The 18,497-nt window shown below is 42.0% G+C and overlaps 1 pseudogene across 1 annotated transcript; it reads right to left on the bottom strand.

The window, feature by feature from the left end:
• Positions 1-864: 864 nt before the first annotated feature.
• On the bottom strand, positions 865-3,057 carry LOC306643134 (RAD51-associated protein 1-like; annotated as a pseudogene). The gene is made up of 2 exons: positions 2,983-3,057; positions 865-1,519 (listed from the first exon to the last, which is right to left on the bottom strand). The product of its transcript is annotated as an RAD51-associated protein 1-like (transcript).
• Positions 3,058-18,497: the final 15,440 nt, after the last annotated feature.

Below are 18,497 nucleotides of genomic sequence, written 5' to 3'. Positions count from 1 at the left end.
ATAGTGCAGTATCCATTTCAATATGTAAAATGATTCTTTATTCTTATTTTAATATTTGGCTAAAATACAAAATATCCTTGTAGTAAAACTGACAATATAACTTAAGTTGCTTATAAGATTTCAAAATGTCTCCTAAAAGAAGTGTGAATGTTTTCCTTTATCAGATACACTGAACAGTTACAGTGTCACAAACTAGACAAAGTTAGGAAGGAACATCATGTGACTAGGAAACTGTAGCACATGATACGTACTTCCTCCACATTAAACTGACAACCACTAAAAGAGACAATGACTTATGATACATAAGAAACAGAACAGCTCTTCAGGAGAAATGTCATAAGAAGGTATTTCTTATGAACAAACCTCTTTTTGAAGTCTTGAACTCTAGAGAATATAATTACAAAACAGATCATTTATGTGACATGTTAAAGGATTCTTCTATATTATAATACCCTCCTTAATCTTAAACACAAATCAAATACAAAGACACTTGCAAAACTGTGATTCTATCAAACATTTCTTTGCTACCACACTTGACTATGAGTGGCATTTGGCTTAACTCGTTCTAATCTGGATAAGCCAAGGTGGAGACTCTGATTTGGGGACCTAATAGACACTCCTACCAGCGGGCAGCTGCTGTCGCTGCTACTTCTGGATGCCGCTGGTGGGACCCACTTTGGTCTCTTGCCTTCAGCTGAAGGACTGTGTATTTGCAATGGTTTCCTAGTGACTTCTGATTAAAGATAAGCCTTCTTGGGTGAAGTCTGAGATTCTGATTTAATGGCAGCTGGAGCAGAGTCGACTGAGGTCACCAAAGGAGTACATTTGGATTTAGATTTCTTCTCTTTCTTTTCTACTGGGGATTTTACCTTTATTTATTTCTTTTTAATTTCTTTAATTTTACTTTTTTTCATAGTAATGTTTTCATCATCATCTTCACTGTCATCAAAATCAGAATCCTCCTCAGAATCACCAGTCGCATTATCACCATCACTGTCTTCCAAAAGCACCTTCCTCTGCTGGGCCACAGCTTTAGATGCTTTTTTTCTTTTCTCTTGAACACCATGAGCATCATCTTCCTCTGTGATCTTATCCAAATCTAAATAATCCCTGGCTACACTGCAATTAGAGAGACGAAACTTATTCATTATTTCTGTTTTACTGTTGCCATGTTTTCAATGCTTTTATCTTGAGACTTCTGCACATCATTGGTGACTGTTGGACATTCCTTCACTGACAAAGCTAGAGCCACTGCTAAGCCTCTTTGGAAGAGCTTATCATCTAAGTCCATTCTTTTTTTAGGGGTCTTCTCTTGTAGTTGAATGTCTTCTTTCTGGGGATTCTGCAAGTTAGGTTTTGGTTTATCTTGTTTTGACTCCTTTGATGTTCTTCTGGATTTCTTGCTTAAAGGTATAGTTGCAGAAACAAAATCATCATTGCTCTCCGAGTCCTCAGACGGTGAGTGGTTGACTGGTTGCCTGTGTCTAGCAGGCCGCACCAGGTTCCGAGTCAAGGAAACCTGCAGTGCTCACCTGAAGTTCTAGCTGGCAGAAGCAGCAGCTTCAATTCCTGAGTGTAGTTTTAATTCACATTTATCTCATTGCTAGAGATGTTGAACCTTTTTTCATGTATTTGTTGGCTCATTCCATTTCTTCTTCTATAAAGTGTCTATTCATTTCCTTGGCCCACTTATTAATTGGGTGTTTTCTTTTTATTTTGGTATTAAGTTTTTTGAGTTCTTTATATATCTTGGAAGTTAACGCTCTACCTGAGGTGTAGGTGGCAAAGATTTTCTCCCATTCTGTAGGCTCTCTCTTTCCATTCTTGATCATTTCCTTTGCTGTGAAGATTTTTTTAAAGATATTTTTAGTTGTAGGTGAACACAATACCTTTATTTTATTTATTTATATGTGGTCTGAGGATCAAACCCAGTGCCTCACGCATGCTAGGCAAGTGCTCTACCACAGAGCTACAACTCCAGCTCACTGAAGAAGCTTTTCGATACTATCCCATTTATTGATTCTTGATTTTGCTTCTTATGCTTTAGGAGTCTTGTTGAGGAATTTGGTTCCTAAGCCAACATGATAGAATTGGGCCTACTTTTTCTTCTAGTAGGTTCAGGGTCTCTGGCCTAATGCCTAGGTCCTTGATCCACTTTGAGTTTTGTGCAGGGTGAAAGAGAGGAGTTTAATTTCATTTTGCTACATATGGATTGGAAGAGGAATCTTAAGGCCTATTCTGTACTATTTTAAAGAATTTAATAATTGGCATAAGGCTTTGGCCCTGCCCTTAGGGAGCCACATTAAGTTTCATCTCAGGGCCCACTCTAGAAGTGCCACCCTTAGACTGTTGCATGGAGAAGGCTTATGAGACTTTGTACCTGCCCCAAGAGAACGAGGGCTTAGAGCTATTAGCAGTGCCGGTCCTGGAAGAGGGACCCAACAATGACAGGCAAAGCAGATTCACATTTGCCTTCTCTGTTTTTGTCTCTCAGCTGTGAAAATTGAGCCTGTGTCCTGTGTCCTACGATTCCCTTTCCACATATGCTTGAAACCGGTGTGGGATAAAATCTAGTTACTTATGCAAACACAAACATACGATTGGCTGTTCTGAATCCAGTTAACGTTTTCCTTGAGCCAGATCATAATTTGAGTGGTGGGGACAGGCCAAATCTTTAAAGCTGTTTGGCAACCCTGACAATTGGCAATGAAATTGGTAAACAGTGTTTCAAAACTATGTTAAATGCCAAGCATTCTGTATTTAGTTTGTGATATTTATTTATGGATATGTGCTGCCATTTTTCAGGAATTTCAACTGTTACAAATCTCCACCTAGTTGCTGAGAGGCTTCTGAAACATCTACTCTTCCAACAGGCTCTTGGAGAAGATGGGCAAACCAGGACGGAATTGGCCCAGGAGGCCTCCTAAATAAAGACTGAGCAGAGTCCATGACCAGAGTCCTTCTGCAGCTGACCCCAGATACCGGCAGCTTCTCTCCAGGCTCAACGCCCTCCAGCCTGGCCCTCTCCTGGGCTGCCCCTACCCCTGGAGCCAGCATCTCTTAAATCTTTTAATGGTCTACTAAGGCCATTTTAAAAAATTACAGCCTAACCCTTCTTTATCTGTTTGAATTCCTACCATATTCTAAAGTTAAGATAAATAAATGAAAATAAATGGACTCATTCTAGTGTAAAGGGAGTTCATTCTTAGTTGTTCTAAAACTACCTTCCTGCACTCTGAGGGATCACTTCCTGCGTCTGGTAGTCTGGAATTTGGCAAAACAAACAACCCTCAGTTTTCAAAGTTAATCATAATTTGCATGGATTTGTAAACTTTCAGTGTAAGCCTTTTAAGTCTTCATCTTTGAAAACTTTCCTACAAAATCCCTCCATCTCTGATCATTTCAATCCCCTGCTGCCCCCCACTGTAGCATGAGATTCTAGAAGTGTGAGGAACAGCTGAAGGTTCCCAAGGTGGGGAGTTATCTGTACCATGGCACTTCTTCTAGGAGTGAGCTGAAGCACCAGGACTCAGAGGTTAGGCAGGGTTCTTAGTTCTCTCCTCTTCTCTCTTTCTCAGGGAAAATCCAGCTCTTGTTGATCTGGAGAAACACTGAATCAGGCCTCCTTCATCCAGCATAGAGAGATTGCTTTGCCCTCTGGGCTAGATGGGCTCCTGTTGGAGGCTGTGGGCTTAAGAAATCATTTCTGTAGATCAGGATTCCTGGCTGCAAGTAGGAAGCTCCGAGAGTAATTCTCCCCGGTGGGCTTGTCTCGGACAGCCGTAGAAGGGTCTGGTATCCTGTTTTGCATATGTATGAATGCCAAGCCTATTTCATGATATCTCAATGGTAACACGGAAGTCCCAGGGCTTAAAAGAAAGAGCACGGTGCCCACCTTTTGACCCAGCTATCCCACTCCTCGGTTTATACCCAAAGGCCTTAAAATCAGCATACTACAGTAACACAGTCACATCAATGTTTATAGCAGCTCAGTTCACAATAGCTAGATTGTGGAACCAACCCAGATGCCCTTCAACAGAAGACTGGATAAAGAAACTGTGGTATATATACACAATGAAATATTATTCAGTCATAAAGATGAATAAAAATATGGCATTTGCAAATAAATGGATGGAATTGGAGAATATCATGCTAAGTGAAATACACCAAGCCCCAAAAACCAAAGGCCGAATGTTTTCCCTAATAAGTGGAGGATGATATATAATGGGGGGTGGGGGTGTGGGAAGGGAGAGAAGAATGGGGAAACTTTAGATTATATAGAAGGAAATGAGAGGAAGGGGGGTTTAAAAAATGGTGGAATGAAACAGGCATCATTGCCCTATGTACAAGTATGATTATACGAATGGTACGAATCTACATCGTGCACAACCATAGAAACGAAATGATGTACCCCATTTGTGTACAATGAATCAAAATGCAGTCTGTAAAAAATTAAAAGATAAATAATAAAAAAAAGCACGATGCATGGAATAAGGCAAAACAGAACTGTTACGATGTGCAAGGTGACCATCTCTGCAACGAGAGCAAGACTCATTACCAGGGCCTCAGAGACAGGAGCAGCCAAGAGAATCTGAGGGTATTATTTTAGGATTTTTCAAATTGTCTTTGCTTTTTGGGATGGTGTGTATATGAACTTGAAGCTGAACTTCTATCACACCATGTTTCTGGTCATTTACTCTCTGAATTGAAACTCAAAGTCATGATGCTGAAAGACCAAACAGTATGTCTTTGTCCTGAAACTCTGGACTTTAAGAAGGTACAAAGCAGTTAATAGTGGTCCCAACGCTTCTTACCAACATAACTCTCCCAACAGCAAAATCTTAGAAGCCTCGCTGATTATTTTCTCCTCCTCACAGAGGTACTTGAGAATTAAATGGGTCACTTTTAAGGTGGGTATCCAGGGTGACCCATGATTCTGAACATCCATCGTATTAACATTTAGGGTAGATGGAGCAAAGAGCAGAGGTATCTTTCAGGGTGATTTCAGGGGTACCTGAGGATCTCTGAGTGGCAGGCAATAACAAAGGGGACTGAACAGTGTTGAAATTCTGAGGAGCACTCTCAGGCTGCCAGTGTTGAAAATCTTAAAAGAGAATTCCCTGTTATACTAAGTTTCAGAGGTGCCCAAAGATTCCAAAACACTTCTACCATCTTCTTGGTGATGAATAAATGAGGAATAATCTGTGCAGACAGAAAACAAGGCTGTGAAGCAACAGATATATGAAAAAATGTTCAACATCTTTAGTAATAAGAGAAATGCAAATCAAAACTACCCTAAGATTCCATCTCACCCCAGTTAGAATGGTGATTATCAAGAACACAAGCAACAATAGGTGTTGGAGAGGATGTGGGGAAAAAGGTACACTCATACATTGCTGGTGGGACTGCAAATTAGTGCAGCCACTCTGGAAAGCAGTGTGGAGATTCCTTTGAAAACTTGGAATGGACCTACCATTTGATCCAGCTATCCCACTCCTCAGCCTATACCCAAAGGACTTAAAATCAGCACACTGCAGAGATACAGCCACATCAATGTTCATAGCGGCTCAATTCACAATAGCCAGACTATGGAACCAACCTAGATGCCCTTCAATTGATGAGTGGATAAAGAAACTGTGGTATATATATACAATGGAATATTACTCAGCTATAAAGAATAATAAAATTATGGCATTTGCAGGCAAATGGATGAAACTGGAGAATATCATGTTAAGTGAGATAAGCCAATCTCAAAAATCCAAAAGAGGAATGATCTCACTGATAAGCGGATGATGACACTTAATGGGGGGTGGGAGTGGGACAAGAATGGAGGAAGGAGGGACTGTATAGAGGGAAAAGAGAGGTGGGAGGGGTGGGGGGAAAGGAAAAAAATAATGGAATGAATCAAACATCATTAGTCTATGTAAATTTATGAATATGCAATGATATGCTGTTACTCCATGTACAAACAGAAACATGTATCCCGTTTGTTTACAATAAAAATAAATTAAAAAAAAAAAGAAAACGAGGCTGTGTTCATGGCCTTCAATTGGCGCATATATATATATGGTTTTTTTTTTTTTTCCTGAGATCGAGATTTTTCTTTTCCTTTTTGGTACTTGGGATTAATTCCCACCACTTTTTAGTGTTTATTTGGAGACAGGGTCTCACTAAATTTGCCTGGGGTTGGCCTGGTACTTGTGATCCTCCTGCCTCAGCCTCTCAAGTCACAGGGACTGAGTTTGGATAAAGGAAAAAAGGGAAGGTGGGAGCTGTGACATGGAGCAGAGGGAGGGGACACAGCAAAGGACGTCGAAGGTGCTTGCTGTCAAACTCCTCCATCTCCAGTGCTCCCTGGATGGTTCTGGAAATGAAGCCTAGCTTTGAAGGGCTGAAGGGCCCATCTGGCTTTGTCTTTTCGGGCCCTTTTCCCAGAGTCATTCAGCAGGCAGACTGGAGCAGCAGGGAGCCCCAGGCTGCCTTCTTCATCATCCATAAGTCAACACTCAGCTCGGAAGATGGTGGCGGTGGAGATGAGAGGATTTGCTTCACTATACACGTGGCACGAATCCACACCAGGTATGGAGCAGCTTTCCTTTAGTGACACGTGAAAAGCTTGTCAATATCTGAGAAGAAGTCCTCCAATCTTAGAGTGGCAGCAAGAAGAGGAGAGCGAGCTATGAATTGAGGACCTGCTATGTGGCCACGCCCTTTGCTGGGAAGTTTCATGTGCGGCTTTCAAGCCTCATCACAGCACCTGGGATAGAGCTGAGGAAGCTTATGAAGCTGATGTCAACAGCAATGCTCAACAGCTAATGTCACTTAGAAAAAGCCAACTTTTCCACAAACGATTTAAAGGGGAAGTCTCTTTAAGGACTACAGCACCCTGAGAGCGCTCCTTAGTTTCCTCACTGTTCGGTCCCCTTTGGTTTGGCCTGGTGCTCCCTGGCTCCTCACTACAGTGATTCTGACAGGAGAAGCTGGCTTAGGTCTTTCCTTCTTACTTGAGTATTTCAGGTCCAGCTGGAAATGCACTTTATCCTGTCACAGTGTCAACACTGTCCTATCCTTCTCAGCTGGCCACCCTCTGAGTGTTCCAGAAGGGTGTTCATGGGACAGAGTGTTCTCTCAGTGAAGCCAGTGCCAGGTGGCATCCACGGTGAGTTGTCTGCGGTGCTTCTCCGCCCACCCAACCACATGCCACGCCAGGCCCAAGGCCCACCTTGATTGACAGTCACCTCCTATCTCAGGCAGGAGAGTTCCCAGATAACCCTTTCTTTCCCTTAGTTGCCCATTCGTTTTAGGATGCATCTGGTAGGGTGAGTTTGAAGAGGAAGGTACTTGAGCATAGATGAGGCTGATAATGACGGAAGCGGCAGGAGGTTCTGTCTATTCTGAAGATTCAGTCAAACACTAAGGGTAGGGACCCGTCTTCTAAATCCGTCCAGGAGCTTTTCACCTCTTCTGGGATTGCATTCCCGAAATTGCCTGATAAGGAAAGGGAGGTACCAGGACCTGGGTCCAACCTTAAACGGAGCTCCACCTAGTGGCGTTGTTTTTAAAGACAAGCATTTCGCTGCCCAGGGAAGCCCTTTGCGGCAGGGGCTGGCATCTGCCACGGATTTTGGGCATTTAGTCAACAGGATGATTGAGCATTTCCTAAGCCCAAGAAATCTGAAGGTGACATGCCATGGACTTAAACAAGGCTTATACTAATTGAGCAAGGATATTTCAAAGCCCAGTGCTCCGCATTTCACACACTCTTCACTGGAGAGAGGAGAGGGGACGTGGAGGCAGAATTTCTGGCAGCTGGCAAAAGGCAGAGGAGGAGGTAAGAGAGGGTGTCAGGTGTCTGGAAGTTTCTGTGTGAGATCAGGCATTGGCAGATTGAATGAATGTCCCCCACATGGAAACGGAAGCAGGCCGATGGCCAGTTCCGGGCTTCAGAAGCCGGCTCTCAGGCACCCGAGGAAAATTCCCCCTCTTTCCAGCCCAGGTGGGGCCAGCATGGCAGAGATCCTATTGCGCAGTGTAGTCAGAACACAAGTGATTCGGTCTCCTCTCCCCTCTTGTTTAGGGGGAGCCTGCTAGAATTTTGTTAGGTCGGAATTTCAGGGAGTTAAACTTCAGGGCTCAGATCAACATCCACCACCAGCCAGGCGGCGTGGAAGCCCGTGAGCAGCTCCTGGGCTGGCGCAGCACCGCACCGCAAGCTGGGCCGCTTGACGCAGCAGAAATGTATCGTCTCACGGCTCTGGAGGCCAGAGTCCGAAGTCGAGGTGTCAGCAGGCCGTGTTCTTTCTGGAGAGAACCCGTCTCACGCCTTTATCTTCCATTCCGTGCAGCTCGCAATCCCTGGGGCTCCCCGGCTGGTGCACGCCAATCTCTGGTCACGTGATGCGCTCCGCATGTCACCTGTCTCCCTGTGTGTGTCCGTCTTCACCCGACACGCACTTTCCTGCGTGAGTCTCTTCTACTTTTCTCATAAGACACCCGTCACATTGGATCGGGGGTCACCCTCCTCCGGCACGATCTCATTTTAACTTCCATCTTGATACATCAGGAAAGATTCTATTTCCAAAGAAGGTCACGTTCACAAGAACTGGAGGTCAAGACTTACATATCTTTTGGGGGACACATGCAACCCTCAAGAAGTAGGACGGGACAACTGTGAAAGTTCAACACCAGTTATGATGTGGCATTTCCACATTCCCATTCACACAGACCCAGATGAGACCAGGATGCCTTATACTGAATACTATTTTGATAGGATTAGGAATATATGTTTAAGAAAAGATGAGGCTTTTCCTTAGGAAGGCAATAAAGAGCCCATTGTTTTGAACACCTTCCAGTCTATGCCACTAGCTCATTGCCTTTTATTTTTAGTGGGCATGGAGGAAATAACTGTGACCTGCTTAACACTGCATTTCCACTGAAAATGCACATCAACCTGAGATGTGTAACCTTTCACTGCGTCATGTTATTCAGGGCTCCTCTTTATTCAATACACTTTCTATTCAATAGATGATTTAATAGATCTTGTTGTACTAAAGCATATAACATTGTGATTCCTTATGCTTTTTGCAAACCGTGTTGCTTTGTTACTGAAAACATGGGCATGTATGCAAAACTTAAGTGCTTTCTTGAGGAAACAATTTACCCCCTTTCAAGCAGACACACACAAAAAATACATGTCAGCTAGGCCTGTGATCCAGTGACTCAGCCAGCTGAGGCAGGAGGATGGCAAGTTTACGGTCAGTCTCAACTTAGTGAGACCCTGTCTCAAAATAAAACAAATTGAAAAGAACTGGGGACATAGCTCAGTGGTAAGTGCCCCTGGGTTAGCTCCTCACTGCCAACGAACAAACAAACTTGTTATTTACCAACTGCCTTCTTATGTGCCAGCCACTGTACTAATTAGTTTATATGCATTCTTTTAAAATTCTTAAGATGAACATATGCTGTATTATTATTCATATTTTACTTACAGAGAAGTTGAGACTTGGCATCTTACCCCAAATCACACAGCTCATTAGTGGTAGAGCTGAAATTCAAAAGCAAGTTTATGATCCCAAAGCTCATGTTAGACTGCCTACATATATTGTTTTCCCTGGCAATCCTAGTGGATTTTCCTTGACCAATCTAGTTCTTTTTCTTCTTAAAAACATTTGCCTAAACCAGAACCTAATGGTTCAAACCCATTCCAATATTCCCACATTGTACCTTTGACCACTAGGTGGAGATATGCCTATTTTTCTCTCCAAAAGGCAGTGAGCTAGCTCCCCTTTTTGGGACCCCCAAGGTCCAAATGGCTATAGAACCATATTACCAGTGTGTCACACACACAGGCCTGGGCTATATATTAACCTGTTCATCATATTGCTTCTCTAGGCTTTATTAAAAGTTTAAAAAATCCAATATGATTTTAGATGACTGAATCAACAATCTGCTTACCTACAATAAATGCTACAGGCTTAGAACTACATGAATGTACTTTTTAACCTATGAAGAACCATACCAGTGTACTAGTATTATAATAAAAATTATTTCAGGAAGATGAAGATGTGATGAGTATCTTTAAAATGGCCTTTGCAACTTTTAAAAGATCATATCTAATTTGTTTGGACTATGGACCTAGAGTAGATGGTAGATAGAGTATACTTGCTCTGTGAATGTATAATTGACCTTATTGGACTTTCTGTGATTCATTTACTTATCTAAAAAATGTTTATTGAGGGCCTCTAATGGCGAGCCCTCTGCTAAATATGGTGTATTAACTAGTGAACCAAATGCCACAACCCTGGCTCATGTTGTGGCCTGTGCCCTGGGAGGTGTGTGTGTGAAGTAGATCCTCATTACTTGCAAATTAGCCTATTTGAGAAAATATATTGGCAACCTCAAAAATCAATATTTGTGGCTCTTTTGTGTCAATGGAAACATGCACAGAGTGGACAAAAATTTGAATCACTTGATATACACATTCCCAGCTGAGGTCAAACAAGACAATGCTCTGCCTTCTTCTTGAGGGCCATATTTTGTTGCTTTTTGTGGGTGATTTTGCTACTTAAAGTTGCCTCCACACATGGTATTGAAGTGCTGTCCCCATTTCTAAGTGCATGAAGGCTGCGATGGGTCTTTGGAGAACATGCATATGCCAGACAAGCTTATATAGGCATGAGTTATAGTGCCATTGGCCATGGGTTCAACAGTAAGAAATCAGCAATACATAGTAAGTAAGGAATCTCTGAATAGAAAACATACATAAATGACTAGTAGATAAAAGATAATGTAACTAAAAGCTCATAGGAACATAGCCCTGTATTTCCCCTTGGAGAAATGGTTCAGTATTCATGGATTCAGTGTTCATGGAGACATTATAGCCTGTAACTACTGTGAATAGCAATAGTTGACTCTGTGTGTTTTGGAGTATGAATGGAATTCTGAATGGCCCTGATGAGGGTTGGCATTGAGATATCAGTGTGGCTGCTGGACCAGCTCTCGAATAAGGGACATGTACACAGGATGGGAGGATGGACATATGGATGAAGGTAACTACAGTGGAAATGAAGAAGTTATGGATTTGGAGAGGATTTCTGATTTGTGGTCCAGATGTCCTCATATTGGTGTTCTCACACAATGTGGGAAGGTATGATAAGAACAGGCAGAACGATGATGGGAGAACTCCTGAGTGTCCCCACAAGTGCACAGAGATGGGAGGGCAGGGAAAACTGACTGGTGGATCCAATGGGACGACTGAGAAAGATCAGATCCAAAGTTAATTGTGTCACAGTTTTAGGGATGACTCTTATGGATGTTAAAGTTTTCTTATCATTGTCTCATTATTTTTAATCCTTTATTTTCCCTCCTTTATCAGGGCCAATTGTCTCAGATAACTTCAAAAGTATGTCTTACCTTATTTAGAGTTGGAGCAGAGCAAGAAAAATGTACAGCTGGGTTCTTTCCTGCAGAGCCCAAGTGGGAGAAGAAAGAAGACAAGTGGGTGGTGGCAGCTAAGGAGAGCAGTAGAAAAGCCCTGGGGTCCCCAGAAAAAGAAACACAAGGAGGAATCCTTCACCAAGAAGAAATTATACCCAGAGAGTGCCAGCCACGCAGAGACATCCCCAGAGGAGGGGCCTAGGCCTTTAAGAACCACCAGAGGAAGCTCTAGAGACAACAATGATCAGGGCTTGTGAAAAATGCTGGGTCCAACCCAGAGGGCTTTATTGATCCATCAGAGCCAGGAAACAAGGAAGACGACTCCTGGGCTTGAGGGAGAGAATAGTGTAAACACCTGTGGGAAAGAGCTGCTCAGAAGTGCTCAATAACACTTTTGTTTCTCTATCTGGGGAATGATCTTCCTACTAGGAAGTGGGTAAGAAAAAGAAGCTTCAAGAGACTTGAAACCAGAGGGCCAGGAGCCCTGCAGCTTTAACATTCTGATAATGCTGAGATAGTAAAAGCAGACAGACCTGCAGGCACAGGTGAGCTAGCCTCCAGGGCTGGGAGCAACGGCAGGGTGGCGCATGAGAAGGTGGGCAATGAGGGAAGCGAAAGACCCCAAAAGCTCTGGGGTCATTTTTTAAGAAAAGGAGGGAGCGGTGGCATCTGGGAAGTACAGACACGTTAGTGTTTATTCCTGGCTGAAGATTAGAATCTGTCATTAAGCAGTCAGCTTCTCAGCCACAGGCATGAGCAGTAAGAATAGGCGATGCCAAAGTGACCACACTTTCCCCTTTTATGGGATTGTTACTAGATTCGCAGATGGGGGCAGTTCATAGAGATCATGCACAGGGATGTTGGCAAAGACGCTCATGGTTCCATGTAAATAAGATGGAAAATATGAATCAGACAAGACCATGTTACAGCCAAGGACTGGATGATCCCTCCACCTGGGGTGCCAGTCAGCTGACAGCAAAGTCCCCTCCCAGTTCCAAAACAGGAGAACAGGAACACGGAGGTGATGAGTTTTGAGCAAGAAGCTGATGACTGACTAAATTTCTACTAGTGCACTTGATCTGAGCATGCAAAGATGTGTTGTTTCCCCAAGTGAACTCATTCCTCAAGAGGTTAACCCCAGCAACTCCACTAAAAGGCACTCAAAAACTTGTACACGGATAGTCATAGCAGCACTATTCTTAACAGCCAAAGAAATTAAAATACCCCAAATGTCCATAAACTGACGAATAGATAAATAAAATGTGTACGGCCACATTTAGATCTGTGCATTTCACCATATATAAATATCACCTAATAAAGGAACAAAAACAGAGAGTGTGGCATATCCACACAATGGAATGTGATTTGGCAATGAAAGGGAATTAAATACCAATACACCCTACAACATTGATGAACCTTTAAAACTTTATGCTAACTGAAAGGAGACAGTCATAAGAGACGACATATTGTATGATTTCATTTTCATTTCTTTGTATGAAATGCTTCAAATGGATAGTTACAGAGCCCAGAAAGATTAGTGGTTGTTGATGAATAGATAAAGAAAATGTGATATATATATATACACACACACAATAGAGTTTTATTCAGCTATAAAGAAAGATGAAATAATGTCATTTGCAGAAATAATGGATGGAACTTGAGACCTTTATGTTAAGGGGAATAAGCCAAACCCAGAAAGTCAAGGGCCATATGTTTTCTCTAACTTCTCTATGGAAGCTAGAGAGGAAAAGGAAAAAGAAAGGTGGGGGGCAGGTGATCACTTGAAAAGCAAAGGAGTGAGTAGAACAGAGGAAAGGGACCAGGGTGTGAGGAGGGGGGTGGGGGAAGTGCTGGGGGGTACTGGCCAAATTATAGTGTTATATTGTACACATGTACGAATATGTAACAAAACCCACCATTATGAACAACTATAATGCACCAATAAAAAATGTGGAAGAAGAAAAAAGATTAGTGGTTGCCCAGGTGGGTTCAAAGAAAAGAGAGAGTAACTGTTAATGGACACAGACCTTCATTTGGGAGTGATGAAAAGGTTCTAAAATGGAAAGGGGTACAACCATATGAATACACAAAAATCACTGCATCGTGTGCTTTCAATGAGTGAATTATATGTAAATTTTTCTCAATAAATCTGTTATTTTTTAAAAAGGTGAAATCTACTAATGAAGATACATGCAAATAATTACAGAGTGTTCTGGTTGGTTCCATATCAGAGGTTCCATTAATTTACACATTTACTTGCCATTCTGCTCTAATGCATGGCACATCCCTCTAAGGAAGGACCCATGGATTAATCATCTTTGTATCCCCAGCTTGTGCCAGTTCGTAGCCCACGGAGGACCATCACTAGATGTGGTTGAATGCTTAATAAGTTGGTAGCATGCTAGCCAGCAACCAATTAAAAACTAGAAAAACCTATCCTCAATAAATGCTTCCTCTGTAAACATATGTGTTGAATATTTCTGTAATTTCTCATCCAAAAGATTCACTTTCTAGCATTAAAATGCCAAAATTGATCAAAAATAAAAAAAGAAGCGACAGAGCTGTGCTTTTGCAAGCATTTAGTCAGAATTAAAATTCTAACAGTTAATGCAAATGACATGCAAACGCCCCTTTCATATAGGCAGCAGGAGGTGAACTTCTTTACTTTAAGAAAAAGAATTCCATGAAGTTTTGACTGAAAGGTATGGTGTCCTTCATCTAGTTAATCTTTCACTATCAAGTTTGATATTTCATTATTGCACCAAGATCCTCCAACTCCAAAGTAAGCTTCAATCTTCTTGCAAAGCTTCTGTCATGGTTTGGATAGGAGGTATATCCTGCAAAATCTCTTTGTGTTAATGCAGGAATATTCAGAAATGATTGCCTGGGAGAGCGGTAACCTAATCACCCATCCTTGTTTGAAAAGAGTGACTGGGAGGTAATTGTATGCAGGCAGAGCCTGGCTGGAGATGGCAGGTCACTGGGGATGGTCCTGGAAGAATGCATCTACCCTGCTGCCTTCTCTGCACACTTCCTGACCCACTGGTGAGCTGAGCAGCTTTCTTGCACTGGACCCTTCCCCCATGATGTTCTGCCTCATCTTGGGTCCAGAGCAATGGAGTTGGCTCCTATGAACTGAGGCCTTGGAAACTGTGAGCCTCAGATAAACTTTGCCTCCTTTAATTGTTCTTGTCAGGTATTTTGGTCCAGTGACGCAAAGCTGACTAACACAGTGTGCATTGCCTGTTTGATGGATGTGAATGCTTCTGCAGATGTGCAATGGTATATGCTGCTTGAACGAGGTGCCATGTTCTGTGAATTGCGACTATTCCGGTTCCATAAACACCCGTGACTGAGCTGCTCTGAATGAGAACTCAACAATTCATGTCCATCTGTAAGAAAAACCTCTTTATTCAATATAGAACATAGCCAAGGCGGGATTTTTTCTTCTTTTACAGTCCTTAAGGTGTTATTGTCCAAAGGAGTCTTGTTTCTTTGGAATTAAATTCTTAGCATATGGATTGCAGGAAAAGAATGAAAACTGAAGCTTCGCTGAGATGCTATTTCTCGCTTCTCAGGCAAAATCCAAAAGTGGAATGACATACTTGTTACTGGTAGAATTGCTGGGTGGTCCAATCCTTGTAGAGTGGAACTTGGAAATAACTAATAAAATTACAGACATTACCTTTAGACTTAGCAGTCTCACTTCTAGGAATCTTTTCCAAAGATATGCTCTCAAAAACAAGAAATGCATATACACAAGGCTTTTCATTATAATACTGTAGATATTAACGACTGGAATCAACCCAGAGGTCTATGAGTGGGGAAATGGTGGAATAAACTAAAGTATATCCACATGTTAGAATACTATGCAGCTATAAAACGGAACGAAGTTCTCTATGTACTGATATGGAGTGAGAGTTATTTATAAGTGCCATTTAAGTACCAAAAATGTGTATAATAATTTATCTTTTCTCTAAGAGAAGAAATAATAAATATTTGTGCATAGACATATTTATTTGCTCGTGTATAAAAACAATTGCAGAACAAATAAAAAGACAACAAATAATATTACTATAGGGGGAAGGAGTCAACAGGGAAGGGGACAGGGATTGCAGGTGGACTTTTTGAAGTGACCTCATTTTGTAGCTATTACTTTTAACTGTGTATATATTTAATAATTTAAATCAAAATAGAAAAACCCATAAAAAACAAAACAAAAAACCTAACTATATGTTGCTAATTTAATCACATGTAAATGACTTTAAAACACCAATTTGACTATATACTCCTAGTGGAAAATATATATATTGGCTAAGAATAAAAAAACAACAAAAACCACACACACACACACACACACACACACACACACACATTCTACAAAGAACCCTTAAAGAATGTTCAGTAAGGGCTGGGGGTATACTCAATGGTAGAGCACTTGCCTAGCATATGTAAGGTCCTGGGTTCCAACTTCAGTACCACAAAAACAACAACAAAAAAAGAATTCTCAATAACCATATGATTGTTAATAATGTGACATTATTTTGAATTAATATTTTGGACAATTTTAACAATGCACACAGTAGTTTATTGTTCTGTTCTTGCAACATTTCTGTAAATATGAAATTATTTAAAAATAAAATATTACAAAAATAACATCATATTTATGATAAAAATTTGGGCTCAAGAAAAATCTAACAAAACTGGTATTTGGTGGAGGTCAATTATTTCTTTTTTTTAATTCATTTTATTGTAAACAAATGGGATATATCTTGTTTCTCTGTTTGTACAGGAAGTAGAGGCATACCACTTGTGTAATCATACATTTACCTAGGGTAATAGTTTTTGATGGACACATTTGTATGATAAAAATAAATAATTATGTTATCATCAGGAACCAAGATTATTAGCATTAGAAAAAAGAAATAAAAATGTGAAAAATCAAAGAAATAAAAACTCTGTAGTCCTAATTTTGATTTGCAAATATCAGTATGAACTTATAATGTACATTATCTTTAAAATTTTATTTCTTAGTTTTTTTCACACACACACAAAAAAAGATCTAAAAACAATGTTCACCCAAGCCACAAAGAGATTGTTATCTCTAAATATCATTTCCCAGCAGAAGAAGTCAGGGCTCCTTAGAGGAGTGGCAAAAGATGGGCCGGGGATGTCTCATGTGAGAAGGAGGGGAAGCCATCAAGACTACCAGGTGATGTTTGAAAGGACACAGGGACTAATTCGAAGGGATTAAAATTAGACAAAGATGGAACAATTAAACATTTTTTAAAACTGCAGTAAATTTGAAACATATAAATTATGTTAAAATCCACAAATTCATTTAAAAAAACTCTAAGCAGTCACTTTGGGATGTTGTAAGGGCACTTCTCATTATTCTAGAAACTGGTAAATAGGGGAAAGAGTCAAGCATTTATTCTATCTTTTCTGTGTAAATGATATCAGGGTAACAAATATTTATTAAGTAAAAGTTACTCTTTCTAGAAGAATTCCAGCTAATATTTATAAAAAGAAACCACCTTTACAGAAAACACAGAGAAAAATAAAGGATACCAAAGATACAGTCAGAAAAATCCAGAATGTGGAAAAACCTACAGAACACATGACCCAGTATTCTTACGAAAAAACAGCAAGAGGCTGTGGCTCAGCGGTAGAGAGCTTGCCTGGCGTGTGCAAGGCCCTGGGTCCATTCCAGTTATTGGTCCCTTGTTAGCCTGCAGAACTCCAATATTTAGGAGAAGCTCCTGCGCCATTTTCTCTCTTTTCCTTTCTTTCCAACCCCGAGCGGGCGCTCTAGTCCACCTAATAAAGTCTCTGGTGTGAGTTCCCGTGTCCACAGTGGCTCTCTGGGTGCTGTCGCTGGACCACGACTCAGACCAGGCACCGAGTGCCTGCTCCCCTGGATTTAAAGGTCTGAGCTGCCTTGGGACCCGAGCTGAGCCGCATTTTTCTTACCTTGGTGCCATGACTCGGATGGGCTCTTCCACTGCCTCTTAAGCAAGTGGAACCCCATCTGAGCCCCAGTGCCCCTGACACGGCCTCACCTTCCATTCGCCCGGACACTCTGCATCCATCACCGGACTTCAGATCGTGAGTCCCCTAGGCGGGTTCCCCTAGGCCCACTTACACATTCCTCTGCTGACCCGAGAAGTGACCATTGAGTGTCCGGGGCTCTCGAGGCGGTTGAGGGGTGGGGGTACCCCCAGCCCCGACTCTCGTAGTTACGGCAGCCCCCTTGGTCTTATCTGACAGGTGGGTTCCTGGTCTTTATGGCCCAGATTCCCTTTTGAGGTCGAGGCTCCTTTGCTCATTTCTCTCGAATTCCTGGCACCGGGCCCTCAACCTCCTCGGCTTCTGCCTGGCACACACTGATGTTTGGGTGACGACCCCTTCACTGTGTTGCCTTCTCATTTTCTGCCACTTCGTCTAACCTCGGGCGCTGAGGCACAGACTCGGCTGTATCAGTCTCCACCATGGGATCTGGGTCCTCCGCTCCGGCATATTCACCCCTGGGATGCCTTTAGACAACTTTAGAACCCTTCGCCTGACCCCCAGCTTAAACCCATCAAAACTTAGTGATATTTGGCCACAGTACCCTTTAGATAATCAAATCCAAATGGCCAGTAAATGGCCCCCTGGAACCCGATATTTTATAGGATTTATACAACTTCTGTGAGAGATCAGGCAAGTGGAAAGAGATTCCTTATGTTCTTTCTTTTTCTTTCCTATGAGCTAAAATTGATCTTTTCTCTTCTTGCAAGCCTGACCACCTCCTTACTTCCCACTGCTTCTTCTTCTCCCTCTCCTTATCCCTCCCCCTCTTCTGAGTTCAACCTGGCAACTGAACTGCCCCCATACCGGCCTCCTCCAGCCCCTGCTCCTCCATCTCCTTTGCTCCATTCTGCTTCTACTTCGGCCTCTCCACCCAGTCCACCCACCACACAGTCCCAAGCACACGTTCTAGCCCCGCTATGGGAGGTTGCTGGTGTAGAAGGAGTGGTAAGAGTCCATGTTCCTTTTTCACTCTTCAATCTTTCCCAGAT

Source organism: Sciurus vulgaris, assembly GCF_902686455.1.
Source record: "Sciurus vulgaris genome assembly, chromosome: 13".
In the NCBI taxonomy this organism is placed as follows: Eukaryota; Metazoa; Chordata; class Mammalia; order Rodentia; family Sciuridae; genus Sciurus; species Sciurus vulgaris.
Note: the sequence above shows the minus strand (reverse complement) of the source record. Positions and strands in the feature narration are given on the sequence as shown.